Source organism: Haematobia irritans, chromosome 4 (genome assembly GCF_050003625.1).
Source record: "Haematobia irritans isolate KBUSLIRL chromosome 4, ASM5000362v1, whole genome shotgun sequence".
Classification (NCBI taxonomy): Eukaryota; Metazoa; Arthropoda; class Insecta; order Diptera; family Muscidae; genus Haematobia; species Haematobia irritans.
In genome coordinates this window covers 146,159,684-146,176,268 of record NC_134400.1, presented here as the reverse complement: position 1 = coordinate 146,176,268, position 16,585 = coordinate 146,159,684, and the positions used below count along the sequence as shown (strand labels likewise).

The window sequence follows — 16,585 nt, the reverse complement described above, 5'->3', positions numbered from 1 at the left end:
CCCTCACAGTGCACAATAATTTTACATTTCGCATCGAAAGGGGAACTAACTGTGCGGGAAAAAACAACATCAAAAATATTCATGCAGATTGTCCACCTCTAAAGGGGAGGATTACCCCCTTATTATTATTCATAGAGCTGCATGTAGTGATCGGTCGACCACCGAGAATACTTGTTGATGGCGTGCCACCACTCTGCACTCTTTATATATAAATATCATGTCAGCAAAAAACACGCTTCCAATCGGGAGACTTCATAGTGGGAATCTATTCCTCCACTTGTGAGAATTTTAAAATTAAATTTTATTATTATTTAATTCTAAGTTGGACACAGAATTGCATTAAAAATTAATGTGATTGATGCCAAATTTCTATGAGTACGAGGGGCAGCTAAAAAAGTTATAAAATGTTGCAGAAAATATTGTAAGATTGATATAACATATCGATTATGTTTTAGGATAAATCTCTATACAGTAAAGGGTGATACGGTCAAAATTTGGTCAAAATAAACTTGACGTATTTCTTTCAATTTTGCATTTAAAAAACCTCAACACCCCTCATTGTGAAGGTGTGTGTGTGTAGAATGTTGCTCCTATTTTGATTTTCTCTTCAGTTGTCAAAATGCCGTCCAAGCAAGAAGAGCAGCGTATCAAAATCGCTAAAACTTGCCAAATCAACCGTTACAAATGTAATCAAAGTGTTTGGGGAACGTTTTTCGACAGCCAGGAAGTCTGGATCGGGGGGAAATCGAAAACCGGAAGCCGCTGAGACGACAAAGAGATTTGCCGGTAGTTTCAAGCGAAACCCTAACCTCTCTCTCCGAGATGCCGCAAATAAGCTGGGTGTATCGTCTACAACCGTGCATCGAGCCAAAAAACGAGCCGGACTATCGACTTACAAGAAGGTAGTGACTCCAAATCGCGATGATAAACAAAATACGACGGCCAAAGCGCGATCCCGGAGGCTGTACACGACGATGCTGACGAAGTTTGACTGCGTGGTAATGGACGACGAAACCTACGTCAAAGCCGACTACAAGCAGCTTCCGGGGCAGGAGTTTTATACGGCAAAAGGAAGGGGAAAGGTAGCAGATATTTTCAAGCACATAAAACTGTCAAAGTTCGCAAAGAAATATCTGGTTTGGCAAGCCATCTGTACCTGTGGTTTGAAAAGCAGCATTTTCATAGCTTCCGGGACTGCCAACCAAGAAATTTACGAGAAAGAGTGTTTGAATAAACGTCTGCTGCCTTTCCTGAAGAAACACGGTTGTTCCGTACTGTTTTGGCCGGATTTGGCATCTTGCCATTACGGTAAAAAAAAGTGGTACGCCGCCAACAACGTACAGGTAGTTCCCAAGGACAAGAACCCTCCCAACACGCCAGAGCTCCGCCCAATTGAGAAATACTGGGCTATTGTCAAGCGGAACCCAAAGAAGACCAAAAAACTGCTAAGGACGAGCAGCAGTTCAAGGCAAACTGGCTTTCTGCGGCGAAGAAGGTGGACAAGGTGGATGTACAAAATCTGATGGCAGGTGTCAAGCGTGAGGCCCAGCAATTCGGATTTGGAAAAGCGAAAGCCTAACTGAATATTTTTCCTGAATTTTATACTAATTGAACTTGAAAAAGAAATTTAATTTGATTTTTTAAATAAACGATTTCACCGATTTACACGCGTTTTCCCTTGACCAAATTTTGACCGTATCACCCTTTACGTATAAAACATTAGTGAGGAATACTGAAAGTTATTCCTATATCAATTGTTCTCATGTTTGTAAGGGACAAATTAATTAGTTAACAATTAACAATTAAATCGGAAATCAATAAAATAATGTAAAAAAAAGTAAAAACAATGAAGACAAAATTAAAAATTCACTCCAGTGCGGATAAATGGGTGTTGTTTGGCTGTTTCACTTCCATGTATGTTTTTTTTTTTTTTTTTTTGTTGCACAGAAAAAAATTTCACGAAAAATTTTCCAATTAAAATTTTAATTGAGTTTAAAAAGATATTCAATTAAAAATTTAATTGAATCAACAAATTTTTTAATTGAAACAAAAATCAATCACAACAATTAATAGTATGAATTAATTTTTTAATTGGATCAATTAATTTTTTAATTGGCATTCAATTAATTTTTTAATTGATACTATCATTTCCGTGATTGAAGACATTTCAATTAAAAAATTAATTGGATCAATTAATTTCGTGATTGAATAAGAAAAAAAAAAATTTTTGTGTGTGGAGAAGATTTAATTTTTTTTCTCGAATTTAATTGGAAAATATATTTCTACAAAAACATATGCACATTTTTTTGTTAATTGTTTTAAATTTCTTCGAAAAGTTCAAACTTTTACCAGCAAATTTTTTTTTTTATTTTTGCAATAAAAATGATAATGTGTTACATATCAAACACTGTTCCTTTCTGGCTTAAAGAGAGCCATAGTAATGTGTCGAAATCTTGCAGCAAATATTAAAATTTAATTATATTATTATTTTCATATCCAAAATGATGTTTCAATAATTTGCAAGTAAGGGACCGACTACAGTGGTTTATTTTCCTGAAATAAAGTTTCATTACAACGGCTTGCGTGTGTCTAACAATATGGTCTATAAATAGAACTGCTTGACATTGACTATATAGATATGATGAAAAATGGAATTAGACAGAAGACTAAAAAAAAAATGCTGAGTTAGTCTCAAATAAATTGTTTTCACATTCTACAAAACAGTCAACATTTATCACAAAACGTTTATACAAACAAACTTCCGCAAATCGTATAAAATTTGGGATGAAAGCATATTGTTGCGTGTGGGCAATTGTTTGAATGGTTATTAAACGGTATAAACTTCATTTCATTCCTTAGATTTAATTGGACCCTAATAAGGGTACCTTAATGTAAAAGAAAATTGTTTGGAACTGGCTCAACAACATGGTTCCAATAGTTGTGAAACAATTCGAAATCGGGCTTAAATTCGATTTTTTTAATTGAATACAAAGATAAAAATCCTTCAATAATGCGAGATGTCCTTCAAGACATTCTTTTAAAGACGATTTTTACTTGAAACATGGAATAATTTACACATAAAATTGACTTTAAATTTGGAATTTTAAGTTTTGGTCAAGACTTTTTTGAAGAGCTTTTAAAATGTATTATAGTTTCCCCGTCTCAAGTATGTTCAGAATTGAATTGCATCATAAATTCCCTCGAATAATTTCTCGCTTCCTTGCCTCCGAATCAATATCAAAGTCATTCAATTGAAGTGGAACTGGATACGCTTTTTTTGTGGAGAGATCGTTCATAGCGATTTTACTTTCATGGAAGTTCTTTTGACAAAAATATTCCATATTCATCGTGAAGAAGTAAGATTGTGCTGTTGAAAAATTTTGGAGGGGACTGTATTTCTTCCCTGCGAGTGGTGAATTTCTTACATAGCTTTCTTTGCACTAAAAAAATAATATCGTGAGGCCAAAGATTTCCTGACCCTATGATGGTTAGGTTAGGTTGGATTAGGTGGCAGCCCGATGTATCAGGCTCACTTAGAGTATTCAGTCCATTGTGATACCACATTGGTGAACTTCTCTCTTTTATAGCCGAGTCCGAATGCACCAATTTTTGCATGTTTATTAGAGACCATATACTTACACCACGTACCAAATTTTAACCGGATTGAATGAAGTTTGCTCCTCCAAGAGACTCCGCAAGCCAAATCTAGGGGTCGGTTTATATGGGAGCTATAGGTAAAAGTGGTCCGATATGGCCCATTTGTAATACCATCCAACCTACATCAATAACAACTATTTATGCCAAGTTTCAAGTCGATAGCTTGTTTCGTTCGGAAGTTATCGTGATTTCAACAGACGGACGGATGGATGGACATGATTAGATCCGACTCAGAATTTCACCACGACCCAGAATATATATACTTTATGGGGTCTTAGAGCAATATTTCGATGTGTTACAAACGGAATGACAAAGTTAATATACCCCCATCCTATGGTGGAGGGTACACTGAAAAAACAGCGAACCCACCAGAAAGAAAACTTTCGGTTAATTTTAGAAAATTTTGAATATTTGTAGAAAATTTTAACTAAACAGTATTACAAACGTTGGCATCGCGCCGATGTCATAAAAATAAGTAAATATTGTCCGACAAATTCAAGAAAATTTATTAGACATAACTAAGTTTTTTCACTTGTTATAGAAAACTTTGTAGTTTGAAGGAAAAACTTGGAGTTCAAAATTGCAAGAATGTCTTTAGTGTCATACGAAGTTCAAGATGGGCGCATTTTTAGTAAAATTTACAAATTTAAAGAAATAATGAACTATTTTGTGGAAGACACGAATTTAGTTAATCTTTATGTTTCAGTTGAGTATATTTTTTTCCTCGTGTTTAGTTAATTTAACTAACGTACACAAAAAATTATTAGAGTAAAGAAAACTTTCTCCAAACATAATAATTGCATGAACTAAAATAAAGTTAAATTGGCTTTAGTGAAATAGAGAGTTCACTTTTCTTTGAGTGTATAAAAAAGATTAAATTCATGTCTCTTAGTGTCAAGTATTTAAAACTAAAATTTTAAAGAGAATTGTTTCTTAATTTCACCCTTGCTTAAATTTTCCGTTTCGTTGGATCGGAATCAATACCAAATTCATTAGTGTGAAGACAAAATCTTTGGAACCGGGCAAGCTTTTTTTTAGTGTGACAACGAAAATTTCTCTTTTGAGTTAAGTCCAAAAACGGCCATTCAACGAAAGTTTCCATCTGAGGTGTAGATGTGGGCAGTAGTGACAACCGATCGTCTGGCGTCAGAGTAAATGCAATTTTTGAAATTGTGACATGAAATCCTAGTAGGAAAGGTGTTTTGGTACTGGTATGTGCCAGAATCACTTTCCTAATGATCTTGTTAAATAGGTGGCTGTATGTACCTTCTATTCCAGATAGATCTGTTTTTTCTGGAAACGATCTTATTAGTCTTTACATAACGCTATTTGTGCATTTAGCCTCTATTATAATTGAGAACAAGGCCTAGGCCGGCCTGTATTATTTTGAAATGAATGCCTAATGTAGAAATGCACTGGTCTTATAGCTCCTTCAGCAATGCTCTCAGATGTCATTCCACGTAACATATATCAGCTTCAGGGAATGTAAAACAACTACTGAAATTCCAAATATTATTGAATTCCGAATAGTTGGATAATGCCAACCTTGATTACCATTCGACATAACTTGATGATGGGTCATTTATTGAAATATTTGAAAATAAAATGTTGTGCATTCTTTGGCAGGTACCTTAATACTTTGGCATGATAAAATTAGAACTACAATGTACAAAAACCAAAAAAAAAAGTAAACCGTAACGTCAGTAATTGGCCAGAATAAAACATCCATTTATCATTGTTCATTGAAAATAGCTGTGAGCTCATTGACACCTCGATTTTCAAAACAAAAGCAACCACAAAAAGAGCAACCAATCATCCAATGGGACAAAGTCGAAATTAAATAAAAATAAACTAAACCCAATTAATATAAATAATCGTAGCATTTCATAGAGGGGAAATGTTTAACGTCATATCAATTGTTGAGATTTATTTGTTTGTTACTCTTGGTCTGCCATCGTGAAGTTTAATAATTTTATTATAAAATTGCTCTTCAATTCATGCATATCCCTAACATGTTGACGAATATAAAATGTTTCATGTATATTTATGACATGTGTTTGCATGAGGTGAACATTGACCGCAATAGTTTATTGTTTTCCTCAAAACCTAAAACCAATAACTTTTCCTTTAGGTATAGATATATAAGTTGTAGATATATAAAGGCTGAAAAAATGTGAACTAAATATGAGAGACATGGATGGAAAATACAATTTTTAAGAAAGTGTATAACAAGTGTATGCGAAACAAGTATATACAGCAGTAAGTTCGGCCGGGCCGAATCTTAAATACCCACTACCATGAACCAAATATTAGGGTTTCCTTTGAAATTTCAGGAGGGCTTGAGGACACTTCCGGAAGATAAATTTAATGATTTCACCTATGAGGACTATATCAGATTCTGGATTTATAAGAACCATTTTTGTTTGAGTTTTAGAGGAATTATTAACATCTCTTGTAAGTGTGCAAGAAAATTATAAAATAACGTCTTGATTTGAAATCTTAAATCTGTAGATTTTCACCCGAGAAGTAAAATTTGGAAATTTTACATTGAGTTTCAAGCAATTTTCATGATCAGTTGGCCTTCTACACCCTCAAGAAGTGAAGTCGGTCTATATGGAGGCATTACCAAATGGACCGATAAAAACTTAACCCGATACACGTTTTTGTGAGCCTAAAATACCAGAATATTTACAATTTCAGGCAAATCAGATAAAAACCACGGTTTCTAGAAACCCAAGGAGTTAAATCGGGAGATCGTTCTTATGGGGGATATACTAAAATATGGACCGATACTCACCGTTTTTGGCACACCTCTTCATGACCCGAAAATACCTGTAGATTTCCAATTTCAGGCAAATTGGATAAAAACTTTGGATTCTAGAAGCCCAAGAAGTAAAATCGGGAAATCGTTCTATATGGGGGCTATACCAAAATATGGATCGATACTCACAATTTTTGGCACACGTATTTGTGGTCCTACAATACCTCTAGATTTCGAATTTCAGATAAATTGAATAAAAACTGCGGTTTCTATAAGCCCAAGACCCCAAATCGGGAGGTCGGTTTATATGGGCACCATACCAAAACATGGACCGATGCTCACCATTTTTGGCACACCTCTTTACGGTTCTAAAGTATTTCCAAATTCAGATAAATTGGATAAAAAATGCGGTTTCTATAAGCCCAAGAAGTAAAATCGAGAGATCGGTCTATATGGGGGCTATACCAAAATATGGACCGATACTCACCATTTTTGGCACACCTCTTTACGGTCATAAAATACCTCTAGATTTCAAATTTCAAGCAAATTGGATAAAAACTACGATTTCTATAAGCCCAAGAAGTAAAATCGGGAGTTCGGTCTATATGGGGGCTATACCAAAATATTGATCGATACTCACAATTTTTGGCACACGTATTTGCGGTCCTACAATACCTCTAGATTTCCAATTTCAGATAAATTGAATAAAAACTGCGGTTTCTATAAGCCCAAGAAGTAAAATCGGGAGATCGCTCTATATGGGGGCTATACCAAAACATGGACCGATACTCACCATTTTTGGCACACCTCTTTATGGTAATAAAATACCTATAGATTTCAAATTTCAGGCAAATTGGATAAAAACTGCGGTTTCTATAAACCCAAGAAGTAAAATCGGGAGATCGGTCTATATGGGGGCTATACCAAAACCTGGACCGATACTCACCATTTTTGGCACACCTCTTTATGGTCATAAAATACCTCTAGATTTCAAATTTCAGGCAAATTGGATAAAAACTGGAGTTTCTATAAGCCCAAGATGTAAAATCGGGAGATCGGTCTATATGGGGGCTATACCAAAATATGGATCGATACTCACAATTTTTGGCACACGTATTTGTGGTCCTACAATACCTTTAGATTTCCAATTTTAGGCAAATTGGATAAAAACTACGATTTCTATAAGCCCAAGACCCCAAATCGGGAGGTCGGTTTATATGGGGACTATATCAAAACCTGGACCGATATAGCCGAACTAGAACTAGACCTGCCTGCAGACAAAAGACGAGTTTTTGCAAAATTTCAGCACGATTGCTTCATTATTGAAGACTGTAGCGTGATTACAACAGACAGACAGACAGACAGACGGACAGACGGACATCGTTATATCGTCTTAGAATTTCTCCCTGATCAAGAATATATATACTTTATATAGTCGGAAATCGATATTTCGATGTGTTACAAACGGAATGACAAACTTATTATACCCCCGTCACCATTCTATGGTGGTGGGTATAAAAATACTTTTCACTAAATTTCAACAAAACTTCCATTGGAAGATTATAGTCAAGAGCTCCTTTAGACTCAATTTTAAAGAAAATAAAATTTTGTTTGTCAACTCCTCAATTCTAAATATTATTTTTTTTTTAGTTTTAAATTCTAATCACGGTTGCCACAGTGGGTAATTCATAAATTTCCTGTAGATAAATAAAAATAACTTTTTGACAAAATTTTCTACACCCAGAAAAAAGTGACCCCTTATTTAAGTTAAAATGAACTCATTGTGAAGAAAGTTGAACTTAGTATAGAGCCAAAGACTTTTTTATTTGTTTGAACGATGTGATTTCTATAGAAATTAGATAGAATGCATTCCATGTATTAGTTAACATTTTCCTATATGTATTTATGTACCACTATCAGAGATGGTCTGTATCAAACTTTTTCAGGTTTGCGACTGTCGTAAAGTTGTAAACGTCGTAAACGTCAATGTAGAAAAAGTAACAAAAGTCGCAAACTGAAAATTCTTTAGTCGCGTCAGCTAGGCAGCGAATTCGATGATATCCAAGACGATGGTATGTGCGAAGAAGTTTCAATTCTTAGGAATGTTCACAATTTTCAGTTTTAGCCCCCGCATTTTCCCTATTGCCTTTTGCACGAGTACAGGATAACCGTGGATTTTCTCGTCCTTTCTTAGCTTTAAGTTCAGTCTTCCGTCCAATATAACCCCAAGGTATTTTGCACACTCACCAACGGGAATTTCGATACCACCTAAGAAAATAGGCTTGATCATGGGAAAACGTTCACAAATTTCTGCAGAAACTCACAGCGAATGCTGTCAAACTAAATTAAAAAATGTTCAGAATTTCTTCTATTAAAAATTAGGTTTTCTACAGTAGGTTTACGACTTTTGCGACATACGTACTATACCGTCGCAAATGTATGTCGCAAAAGTCACAGATTGTGACAGGCCAACTCTGACCACTATACTACAGAATGAAAAAATGTAACTGAATTGAATTCATATATGGAATGATTTTATTGAATTTTTTCATTCATTTGGACAAATCTTGCATATCTGTGGTAAACCTTTTACTTCAATATTATAACTGTTTATCTTCGTTTTTAAATACAATTTTATCTATTTATATTGGCGAATTTTTTCTTTAATAAAAGACAGTATTTATTAATATATTAAATATATTTATTAAGAATCAACAGCATCACCTGGCCTTGAAATACGGGTTTATTATTCCACTATTTCCAATTTCCATGTAATGTTATCAACTGTAACCCCTATTTTTTTCTTGTTCTTGTACCTTCCAGTTTTAATAAGTTGCCTAACGATTTTGTCCTTCTTTTACAATTTCAATACCTATGAATATAAAAATATATAAACCAATTTTTTCACAAAAGGTTAGCGTCACTGAATGTTACCTGATAATTGAAAATTCCATACCCTCAGAAAAAATCGCTTCTCTAACATATGTTCCAAACATATTTTGCAGGAAGCACATATATTAGTGGATACTGCCGAAACATTAATATGTTTGTTTTATGTGAACATATATGTTGTGAAGCATTTTGAGCCCAAAAATATTATATGCTTGGAAGAATTTTCCCCAAAGAAGATTGTGCTCATTCCCTCACATAATTTTCACTTCCACGAATTTTTTTAGTTCTTGGCACTTTTTACTGTAATACAAATAATGTTGAAATTATTCAATTTTATAATTTTACCTTTCTCCTGGACTGAGAATCGAACCGGGAACCATGCAATTTGTAAGCCAACACACTACCACTGGGCTACGTAGCTGTTATAGTTACCAATAGACAATTATCGTTATAAGTTACATTTATATAGCATAGTTTGCAGCGCCCACGAGCCGATGCAAACAAAACATTATTCAACAGAAACATATATTTGTTGGCCACGTGGAGCAGTGGTTAGCATGTCCGCCTTGCATGCAAGAACGTGGAGTCGAGTATAAACATACATAAATAATTTTATAATATACACATAAATTTAGTTAGCCGTGAACAGTTTTTTACTAGCATTTAACACTATTTTAAATGCATTTAAAACTTATCGTGTTTGGTACTTAATATCATTTTTACCCTTAAGGCAGGTATTAAGTTGGCATTATCGTTCAAAAATGACCCTGTTGCCTTTTACTTTTCTTTAATAATTCATTTTAAAGAAAATAACCTTTTTCAATTTTTTAGCAAAACTCGAACTTAATGCCCGCTTCCGAATGTCTATTCTCTTTACACGAGTATTCAAATTAAATAATATTTAGACTTAAGCATATCAAATTTTTGGCCTTATTATAAAACCGTTTTCCGAAACAACATACAAGCAGTTTCACAGAAATTGCTCTCTTTTGATTCTCTCGCTGTGTTATGTTGATATCTTTCGTCAACCCTCCCGGTTTCCATCTCTATATCTTTCTCTATACTCCCTCTCTCTCACTCTGTCGCTCTCTGAATAAAATATCACAACATATATACACAGTCTTACACAAGTTTACATACGGTTTAAGAAATTGTATTTTCTTTATTTATTAAAATATAATAAAATATGCATATATATGCTTTAGATTTTGTAAATTAATTTGAAAAACAAAGTATTTGTCCGTTTTCAAGAAGATGTTTTTAGTCTGGATTATAAACAACAACAAGAAACATGTTTAGTTCTAAGGTAAAAACCTCAAGGGTATGTAAACTTATGTGAGACTGTGTATGTTTACTCGAAATTTGTAAATTTATATATGTTTACATTCACACATATTATTTTTATGAAACATTCATGCCCCAAACATAATATATTCTAACATATTAACATATGTGTCCCAAACATTTAGTGTTAGTTAAGAACATTACATGTTTGCACTTAAATATATTGTGTTTAAAAATTGTGCCCGAAACACATTTTGTTTATATCGGAACATATGAAAAACATATTTTTCTAACAGTGCAAAATGAAGACGAATGAAGGGGTTGTGATTCTGTTGATGTTTATTCATCTTTGTTCACCATCACGAACATTCATAGACTTATTGTTTGTTATTTTCAATAATTTTCAAAGAAAAACAAGTAAGGAAAGTCTAAAGTCGGGCGGGGCCGACTATATTATACCCTGCACCACTTTGCAGATCTAAATTTTCGATACTATATCACAATCGTCAAATGTGTTGGGTGATATATAAATATATAAAAGTTTGTCCCAAACATACATTTAAATATCACTCGATCTGGACAGAATTTGATAGACTTCTACAAAATCTATAGACTTAAAATTTAAGTCGGCTAATGCACTAGGGTGGAACACAACGTTAGTAAAAAACAAGTAAGGAAAGTCTAAAGTCGGGCGGGGCCGACTATATTATACCCTGCACCACTTTGTAGATCTAAATTTTCGATACCATATCACATCCGTCAAATGTTTTGGGGCTATATATAAAGGTTCGTCCCAAATACATACATTTAAATATCACTCGATCTGGACAGAATTTGATAGACTTCTACAAAATCTATAGACTCAAAATTTAAGTCGGCTAATGCACTAGGGTGGAACACAATGTTAGTAAAAAAATCTGGGAAACATTTAAATCTGGAGCAATTTTAAGAAAACTTCGCAAAAGTTTATTTATGATTTATCGCTCGATATATATGCATTAGAAGTTTAGGAAAATTGGAGTCATTTTTACAACTTTTCGACTAAGCAGTGGCGATTTTACAAGGAAAATGTTGGTATTTTGACCATTTTTGTCGAAATCAGAAAAACATATATATGGGAGATATATCTAAATCTGAACCGATTTCAACCAAATTTGGCACGCATAGCTACAATGCCAATTCTACTCCCTGTGCAAAATTTCAACTAAATCGGAGCAAAAAATTGGCCTCTGTGGTCATATGAGTGTAAATCGGGCGAAAGCTATATATGGGAGCTATATCTAAATCTGAACCGATTTCAACCAAATTTGGCACGCATAGCTACAATGCTAATTATACTCCCTGTGCAAAATATCAACTAAATCGGAGCAAAAAATTGGCCTCTGTGGTCATTTGAGTGTAAATCGGGCGAAAGCTATATATGGGAGCTATATCTAAATCTGAACCGATTTCAACCAAATTTGACACGCATAGCTACAATGCTAATTCTACTCCCTGTGCAAAATTAAATCGGAGCAAAAAATTGGCCTCTGTGGGCAAATGAGTGTAAATCGGGCGAAAGCTATATATGGGAGCTATATCTAAATCTGAACCGATTTGGCTGATATTTTGAAAGTTTTTCGAGACTCATAAAATATTCGGATGTACGGAATTTGAGGAAGATCGGTTGATATACACGCCAATTATGACCAGATCGGTGAAAAATATATATAGCAGCTATATCTAAATCTGAACCGATTTTTTCCAAAATCAATAGGGATCGTCTTTGAGCCGAAACAGGACCCTATACCAAATTTTAGGACAATCGGACTAAAACTGCGAGCTGTACTTTGCACACAAAAATACATCAACAGACAGACGGACAGACAGATAGACAGACAGACGGACATCGCTAAATCGACTCAGAATTTAATTCTAAGACGATCGGTATACTAAACGATGGGTCTCAGACTTTTCCTTCTTGGCGTTACATACAAATGCACAAACTTATTATACCCTGTACCACAGTAGTGGTGAAGGGTATAATGAAATCTTTTTCAAATCAAATGAAACCTTTTCCAAATCAAATTAAACTTTTTTCGAATCAAATGAATCTCTTTAACAGATTTTTTTGTGTTTTTTGGTTTTTTAATTCGATCTCTTTTCTTTCAAATAATTATCAATAGTTTGTTTAGCTTGAGATTTTAGTGTTTCCTTTGTTTATTTTTAATTCATCCTTCCTGATATTTCATAATTTCACTGAATTACTTCTTCAGAGGCACTCGATATACAACACAACGATTACACAAAAAGTACAGTGAAAAAAAAACTAAATTTCACCGATATACTTGAAATTTGTAGAGGACGTGGGGAGGTTATAAAGTTAATATGGGGTATATGACTTATTAATATTTGGTAGGGGAGGGGGCCTCCCTCTTGCCCTAGCTTAGGTTAGATATAGTGGCAGTCCGGCTCACATAGACTATTCAGTCCATTTTGATCCCGATTCTATGTTTAGCTCCATGAAAGGGACCTCCTTTTTATATCCGAGTTCGAATGGCGTTCCACATTGCGGTGAAACCACTTAGAGAAGCTTCAGATTATTAATTTTATTTTAAATGATGCATAATCTTCTACATAAGGTCAATGTTGTTTGTTTTTTTTTTTTTTTTTTTTTTTGTCAGTGTATATATTTCGGCTCATAAGCTTTGTTTTGATCTCGTAGACAGCGTTACCACAATGAATTTTTATTTTGGACCAACATTTTTCCAAGATTGGACAAAAATTCGTACCAGCGGACCATTTTTTAAATTAAATTAATATCATTTAAAAGTTAAAAATTTTTCAAAATTCTACGTGGATAGAAAATTTTGTCAAATTTTTATTTCTATTCAAAAATTTTTATTTCTATAGAAAGTTTTGTCAAAATTTTATTTCAATATAAAATTTTGTCAAAATTTTATTTCAATAGACAATTTTGTCAAAATTTTATTTCAATAGAAAATTTTGTCAAAATTCTATTTCAATAGAAAATTTTGTCAAAAATTGTCACAGTTTTATTACTATAGAAATTTTTGCAAAATTTTATTTCTATAGAAAATTTTGTCAAAATTTTATTTCTATAGAAAATATTGTCAAAATTTTATTTCTGTAGAACTTTTTGTTAAAATTTTATTTCTATTGAAAATTTTGACAAAATTTTATTTCTATAGAAAATTTTGTCTCAATTTTATTTCTATAGAAAATTTCTCAAACTTCGCAAAATTTTATTTCTATATAAAATTTTTACAAAATGTTCGCACAATTTTGTATATATACAAAATTCTTTTAATGTTTATTTCTATACAAAATATTGTTAAAAGTTTATTTCTATAGAATATTTTGTCAACATTTTATTTCTATAGACATTTTTTTCAACATTTTATTTCTATAAAAAATTTTATGAACATTTTATTTCTATAGAAAATTTTGAAAAAATTACGATTTGACGAAAATGGACCAAAATCAACCAAATTCCATTTGGTCCGACCCTCGGACCAAATTTAAATATTAATAATTTTTTGGACCAATTTTGGTCCAATTGGACCAAAATGGCAACCCTGCTCGTAGAGTAAAACTGCTTTATGATTCCATTGAAGTGGAAGTGTATCGCGTTTCATTTGCACAAAAATAAAGCTGAAAATTAAATCTGTGACGACTAATTCAAATCCGTAGAATCTACTTACATTGAAAAAAGCTTTTGTCATGTATTTTATTTGGCGACTATTTACTATACATTGCGCTACGATACATTGTATTGTATTAAACAGAAATGAGTGCCGTAATTTTTCAGTTTTATTATCCCCATAATACAAAATAATGGGATGGTCCAATAAAAGTTCAACATTAGTTGCTTTGATAAATGACAGTGTCGGTCGCATTTTAAGCACTTTGAGGACAATGTGTTCTTGGTAAAGCAGTGATGGAACACATTAATTGCAATTTTGTTTTCATAATTTAAAATGGCACTTAATATTGGGTAAGATCAAACCTAATATTAACAAGTAAGTAAAGTCGGGCGGGGCCGACTATATCATACCCTAAACCACCCTTACTGAATTAGTAATCATAAGCATTTGTGAGGTAACATTGATATAAGTCTGGAAGATAAACCGCGGTTGCATATTTAAGAAAATTAAGGGGTACATGTTTATGGGTGTTCTGTCTTAATTTGACTATAGCTCATAGTCAGTATTGCCAGGGAAAATGTTCGGTTTACCCTACAAGGATAAAAAAAATTCTCTACTTTCCCATATATTCCCAAACAATTTTCCCTACAATATTTGTCGTTAAATTTAAACAAATTTTACAAAACAAAAATGGTTATAAGTACTTCATCATCTTAAAACATGAAAATGCTATGTATATAACGTAGAAAATAAATTTTTGTTACCACCACGGTTGCCACAGTTGGCAGAATTCTACCAAAAACAGTATTTTTTATACCCTCCACCATAGGATGGGGGTATATTAACTTTGTCATTCCGTTTGTAACACATCGAAATATTGCTCTAAGACCCCATAAAGTATATATATTCTGGGTAGTGGTGAAATTCTGAGTCGATCTAAGCATGTCCGTCCGTCCGTCTGTTGAAATCACGCTAACTTTCGAACGAAACAAGCGATCGACTTGAAACTTGGCACAAGTAGTTGGTAATGATGTAGGTCGGATGGTAGTGCAAATGGGCCATATCGGTTCACTCTTACGTATAGCCCCCATATAAACGTACCATCAGATTTGGTTTGCAGAGCCTCTAACAGAAGCATATTTCATCCGATCCGGCTGAAATTTGGTACATCGTGTTGGTATATGGTCTCTAACAATCATGCAAAATTTGGTGCACATCGGTCCATAATTATATATAGCCCCCATATAAACCGATCCCCAGATTTGGCTTGCGGAGCCTCAAAGAGAAGCAAATTTCATCCGATCTTGCTTAAATTTGGTACATACTGTTGGTATATGGTCTCTAACAACCACGCAAAAATTCTACCACATTGGTCCAAAATTATATATAGCCCCATATAAACCGATCCCCAGATTTGGCTTGCGGAGCCTCAAAGAGAAGCATATCTCATCCGATCCGGCTGAAATTTGGTACATGGTGTTGGTTTATGGTCTCTAAACACCATGCTAAAATTGGTCCATATTGGTCCATAATTATATATAGCCCTTATATAAACCGTTCTCCAGATTTACCCTCCGGAGCCTCCAATATTCATCCGATCCGGTTCAAATTTGGAACGTGGTGTTAGTATATGGCCGCTAACAATCATGCCAAAATTGGTCCATATCAGTCTATAGTTATATATAGCCGATCCCCAATCACACAAAAATTGGTCCGTATAGGTTCATAATTATGGTTGCCATTGGAGCCAAAAATAATCTACCAAAATTTTATTTCTATAGAAAAATTTATCAAAATTTTATTTCTATAGAAAATTTTGTTAAAATTTAAATTCTATAGAAAATTTTGTCAAAACTTTATTTCTATAGAAAACTTTGTCAAAATTTTATTTCTATAGAAAATTTTGTGAAAATTTTATTGCAATAGAAAATTTTGTTAAAATTTTATTTCTATAGAAAATTTTGTCAAACTGAATTATAGACGTATATAATCGGTCTTTTTTGATTTAATATATACCATGTATGGACTTACTTACAATTTAGAAGACGATGTTAGGAGGTTTTAAGATACCTTGCCATCGGCAAGCGTTACCACAACTCGAGTGGATGGCAGTGTTTAGAAGAAGTTTCTACGCCATATATACTTTTTTTTTTGTTAAATCTCTATAGAAATAAAATTTTGGAAAAAGTTTCTACAAACAAATTTTTTGGAGGAATTTTTCTATAGAAATAATATTTTGATAATAAATTCTATAGAAATAAAATTTTGAGAAAAAGTTCCGTAGAAATAAAATTTTGAGAAAATTTTAGAAATATTTGTTTGGTAGATTTGTGGTAATCTTTTG

General features: G+C 33.3%; 1 protein-coding gene across 4 annotated transcripts in view; it reads right to left on the bottom strand.

Moving 5' to 3' along the window:
* The window catches only part of LOC142237228 (proton-coupled amino acid transporter-like protein acs), a 152,631-nt gene that overhangs the window by 49,162 nt on the left and 86,884 nt on the right, over positions 1-16,585 (bottom strand). The gene's annotated exons all lie outside the window — the stretch shown is intronic.